The sequence below is a fragment of the Herpailurus yagouaroundi genome, unplaced genomic scaffold (genome assembly GCF_014898765.1).
Source record: "Herpailurus yagouaroundi ecotype Mexico unplaced genomic scaffold, PumYag 29, whole genome shotgun sequence".
Taxonomy (NCBI): Eukaryota; Metazoa; Chordata; class Mammalia; order Carnivora; family Felidae; genus Herpailurus; species Herpailurus yagouaroundi.
The window spans coordinates 39162333-39168332 of record NW_024412377.1 but is presented as its reverse complement, the minus strand read 5'-3'; positions in this window follow the sequence as shown (position 1 = coordinate 39168332).

The window sequence follows — 6000 nt, the reverse complement described above, 5'->3', positions numbered from 1 at the left end:
TTAAGTGGAACTAGCTTTCTCCTTCCTCTCTCCCTTCCTTCTTCCCCTCCTTCCTTCCTTCCTCCTTCTTCCTTTCTTCTCACCTTCCCTCCTCCCCTCCCTTCCTCTGTCCTCTTCTCCTACCCTTTCTTCTTCCTTCCTCCTCCCCCTGCCCCCTCCCTCTCTTTCCTTTTCTGTGAGTATCCAGTGGGGAAAAATGAGATATTTACTCTTATTGATGATCACTGTTCTCGCACTGAAGGCAAAAGTGAACACAGTGAAAAATGCAAATAATGTCTTAGTATTAGTATGAAAATAGTTTTGACCTACTGACTACCTCAAAAAGTCTGGAGACACCCAGGGGCCACATTCTGGGAATTGCTAAGGGATGGAGCGAGGCTTCTCCACTCTTTTCTTTCCAACCCTTGGTTGGGGGTTTTTGGAGAGGAGGCTCAGATGAATTTTCACCAGTGTTCTCTCTGAACTCTTTTTATCTTCAAATCCAGCTCTTTGCTTATTTCATTCCCCATGTACAATCACCTAAACCAGAAACCTCTGCTTTCCATCCTCAGGGCTACCACCATACCATGTCAATTTTGTCTTTACACTTAACATGGTTATGTATCCATCCCTACTTTCTGTTCCATTGCTACACTCATTAGTTCAAGTCCATTTGATCTCTCCCCACAATGGCAGTCTCTTATGTAATGTCTCTATGCTTCCTCTTCTCCTGTCTCCACTCCACTCTATGCTATTATCATGATTCTCGTTCTAAAACACAGGATTTGTTGAAAATCTTTGGAAGTCTACAGGATGAAGTTCAAGCACCTTAGTGTTTAAGCTCTCAGTTGAACTGCAACCTGCCTCTGCTGTCTCTCTTACCAAAACTCTTTTGTATCTATTTTGGTATGATTTGACATTAGTTACGTGGATACTCCACTTTCTCACTTAAATCCTAGATCTCTGAAGTCTTATATGTTTATATCATGTCTAGTCCTGTACATGACAAATAGTTCCTAAAAATAATTGCTAAATTGAAATGAATTTCTGAAGAGTTCCACCTTCTTCCACCTAGACCTGAAAAGGGTAGGAAATGTGAAATTCTATGTAACTCCTGGAAAATTTGAAATGAGGTAACCAGTGACTCCTCAAATGTTACCCAGTAAATCTATGATAAGACTGAGTAAACTTCAGAATCCATTGAATTTGACTCACCTACATGTTTCCAGGCACTTGTTGAGTTGTATGATGTCCCAAAATAAGAAAGGCATTTCTAACTTAAATACAAAACAAATAAACAAAACTAAAATAATTCTATGTTCCTCAGGCCCTGGACCCATCAATTCATCTAAGCATTTTATTCATACTTTTATTCTAGCATTACTAAAATTGACTGTCCTTATTTACTTTCATGTGTGTAGCAGACACGCAAAGTTAATCTGCCAGCTCTTCCCACAGGTTGTTCTCAGAGTTTGCCATGATCTCCCTCTAGAAGTCATCCTGCCTCCTAGTGATATGGAGAGACACCTGACCCAAACTGGATTGATTAGATTTTCTGCTAGACAGTGATATTCAGCATACAGAGATTTTAGAGAGCCTTTGCTGACCACAGGGACTAGGAATTCATGTTCACTTGGGGCAGCCATTTTTTAAATGAGCATAGAAAAAGCCAATTAGCGGGTATTCATAGAAAACAGAAAGGAGAGACCAAGACACTGAGGCATGCATGAATTACAGAGAGGGAGAGAGAGAAAGAGAGAGGGAAGTTACTTTAGTTCTTTTTCTCATTCTATTTTCTGTTTCCAGTCATTTGGGAGCTCGGGCTGCCCTTTCCGTGAAATTCCCTGGTATCTTCCTAATATTTTCTCTTTATTTTTCCTATTGGACATCCTTGAGGACAGTGACCATGTCTCATTAACCTTACTCATAGTCCCCAAAACAGGACCTGACACAGAGTTGGTGTTCAGTAAATGTTTCTTCCACTAATGAATAAACACATTTGTTCAACTAACATCTGACTCACGTATTAAGATGAACCAGAGAAAAGAAGAAGTTAGGAAGTTTATCCCTAAGAACATGGAAAAGTCCAGTGGAGGGAAAACATTGTTCTCCTGTACTTCAGGGATTTTTTTGTGGTTTGTTTGTTTGTTTGTTTGTTTTATTAAAAAATGTGTCATATGATGGCTTAGACTAGCTATATGGCTATTCTTTGCTGTCTCTGGAAAACTTGGATGTTTCAGTTAGACATCAGTTATTTTTCAAGCCAGAAAAATCAATCTTACTTTAACTAGCCTAAGGTAAATTATTGAAAGGATATGAGGAAATTTCAAAGACAGAGAGAGAGAGAGAGAGAGAGAGAGAGAGAGAGAGTCCCAAGCAGGCTCCATGCTGTGAGTGCAGAGCCTGATGTGGGGCTTGAACTCACAGACTGTGAGATAATGATTTGAGCTGAAACCAAGAGTTGGACACTTAACTGACTGAGCCACCCAGGTGCCCCTGAAGTAATCTTGATTGTACCATTTAGATTGGAGTCTATGCTTTTAGATGGAAATACATTTCAAATATTTAATATCAAAAAGTTAAACAGAGCCAATTTTGCCATTAGAATTTACTTGACTGGTAGGCCATTGGGCTTTGTTTATACATCAAAAGAATGAAATCGGTGAAGATGGGAGAGCCTCAAAGATTTGGAACTTGTTTTTCCAGGAAACTCAGTCTTAATCGTTAAATCTTTTCTGCTTCTACATTCTCTATTATGCTATATGAGAAAGCAAAACTTCTATTCTTGGCTCACAAACTTTGGTCTAGCTTGTGGTCTTCTAGTATTTCTTTAAGTTTCCTGCATAATTCTCCTCTGGACTTCTTACCTCTTTCCCTCTTACATTTTTATAATTTCTAACATGATCCTTTCCTTGGATTAAGATGAAAATCTTGCAAAAATGTCACTTTTTTTATTTATTCATTTACTTAACATATATTTACTTAGTACCTACCATGTGCAAATAGTCCAAGCACTGTGACAGGAACCAATGTTACCTGGCTGTCCTCAATAAGCTTGAAATCTCATTACCAAATATTATCTCCAGAGTCTTGCTATAGATGAAATCCTATGAGGTGTATGAGCAGAGAATATGGAAACTTGGTGTGATTTATGCCATTTAGTGGAATGAAAGAATATTTAGGCACATTTTCTTTAGATTCGACATGAACTTTTATAAAAGTCGTTATATGGAAAGTGGCTTCTTCCATCAAAAGTCTCTAGATCTACAGGCAAATGAAGATGTCTCAAGACTTAAATTTGAGGAGGGGGGTTAACATTTTTAAAGCCTATAAAACCATACATTTTCACATGTTACAGTATGATAACGTAGTTCGTTTTCTTGTTAGAGTTGCGGCCCATGACATGTATGTAGAGGTAGTGACTTTCACACATTTATAAACTGAAACTCATCAGCCTTGCCAGTTTCTGAGTGCAGATGAGATCCCATTCATGCAAATGTCTAAATGTCTTCTTCTCACTGTTCCCCCTTATATATGTAGGGCCCTTAACCCATGAACAATTCCTTGTGTCCATGGGTCATGACATATACACGTGCACTGGGAGATCAGTGTTAATTGCTGTTGGTCCCTGCTGCTTGAGGTCCGTGCCCTCCCTCACCACTAAATGGGCATAGATCCTTTTCCATTTTAACAACTTGTGATGACTTAATGGTTTCAGATTTCCTTGGAACTCTGCTTTAAAATGAGGAGGCTGCTACCTCCCCTTAGACTGATATTCTCTTAGGGGGAATCCCCAGAAGGCTTGCCTATGGCCCAGTGCATTACATGATCCAGTCAGATTCACCTGCAGCCACTTTTCCCTCCCCAGTGCTCACAGGATGCATAACTGTGTCCAGGGTAATTTAATCACAAAATGTTAAAACAAGTTACCACATTAAATCCAGAAATACTATTTCCTTTTGACCTTTGGCTCTGTTTTTGAGTCTGGCTCAGAATTTTTTCCACCATATTTCCTTGCAAGTTGGCTTCTGTTCTTTTCCATTCTCCACTTTCTCCTTCTCTAGCTACCTAATTCCACATGACATATATGACTAAATCTCAGCTCCAGTCCTAGCACAAACTTCTTCCATACATCTATGTAAACATTTTTAAGTATAAGATTTTAGAAGGGATTATAATTGTGTTTTCTTTAACAGCTACACTGAGATATAACTAACATACAGTAAACTGTACATCTTTAAGTTGTTCAATTTGATAAGTCTTAGAATTACATATTTATATTTTTAATGCACTTTTAAATAATATTAGAAGATTTTTGAAAATATGTTGTGTATGGGTATGTGTGTGTGTATTCACACATGCATGAATATTTGTATGTCCTCCAACTAGAGGGCCCACAGGAGGCACTCATAGAAGGCAAGCTAACTTAAGATCCCAGACAGAGACTGGAGGGCTAGTCTGGCAGACCCATACATCTATTTGATCTATGAGACATCCATGGAAGGAATTACCCCTAGGAGACAGTAAGGTGTAAAACATTAACCCAAGAAACAAGAGGTTTTCAAGGGGCAAGGTTAATTTGAGTAAAGCAAGGTGTCAGTTCTAAATCATGGAGGGCAGTGTGGATAGTAAAAGGATTATAAAACAAAATGGTAAACATGGTTCTATCATCTCAGTGACAGAGTAAAAGATAGTGCTATATTTTGGGCTAAGTTATGACATAAATGGAGTGGTAAATATTCTTCTCATTTAAATTGAAACATTACTGGATCATGAACCAGAAGAGGGACTGACTACAAGTCACTGAAAGTGTTCCAAGTATACCACCCCAAAATACACTACTTTGATATAAGGATCATTTTGAGCTAAAGGCCATAGAGAATAAGCAGACACAAGAAAGTCTCTCTAGTTTTTCCTTTCTACCAGGAAAGGCAGGACAATTCTTAATCACCAGAGACAACTCTAGACTCTTATCAGCCTGGAGAGGGCACCAGAGAAATCTATATAACCGACCTTATTCATTAGCCCTTAACTTTTATGAGTTTCTCCATATATTTACCTTTCCATTATTTGCCCCCTGCTACAAGCCCAAACCACTTTTCGTCTGTCTTGTCATTTGTCTACAAAATTGTTGTTCTTTGTTAAGGTGCTACATAATCCCCAAATTCTAACCAGCCCTTTGAGTTACCATAATGAGTTTCCCATGTGTACATGGATATACGTGTTAATAAACTTGTTTTTCTTGGTAATCTGTTCTTTGCCCCTCTAACTCATGGGGCCCTAGTAGTAACACCTAGGAGAGTAGAGGGAAAAAGTTTTTTCCTCCCCCAAACCACCAAACCTGTTCAGGTGATCAACAAGAGAAGACAACAATGATAGGGGCGCCATGTCATGCAGTCTGGGTTGAAAGTTGGGACCACCATGGTAGTTAGAGCAATCAAAGAAATGACATGAGGACAGTGTTGCTGCTAATTGATATCTGTGAGATACACATTCTGGTAATCCACAGAAGATCAGGAAGAAAGATTTGGCCCAGAGTTCCTATATATCCCCAAGTAGCATTTGAGTCAGAGAAATCTTACTGTAATAGTATAAGCTAACTACTGCATGCTTCAGGCTGAGAATCCAAGATATACACACATCTTCTTGGTATGTTATACATTATTGTGTATAAGTTGCCTTTTATTTTTATTGATAGTATATTTCCATCCCTACCTCTGAAATTAAGGTTACCTTATATGTTCCTCTTATTGGTTCTCCATATTTGTAGCAAAGCAGCAGAACTTCCTGTATTTATCATCTTTGGGTTGTAGGCTGCAGAGATGAATTGGTGGATGAAGAAGAAGATAAGCGACAAGCACCAGAGCTGATAAGAAAAGCTTAGGTCAACCAGTTCTGGAGTCACTTGTCTATACATTAATATATAACTTAATTGGAACCAAAATAAAACCCAGCTATTGCCATTTTACATGGTTACAATAAGGATGCATGTTCTATAAACTGTGGCAAAAAGAAAATGTG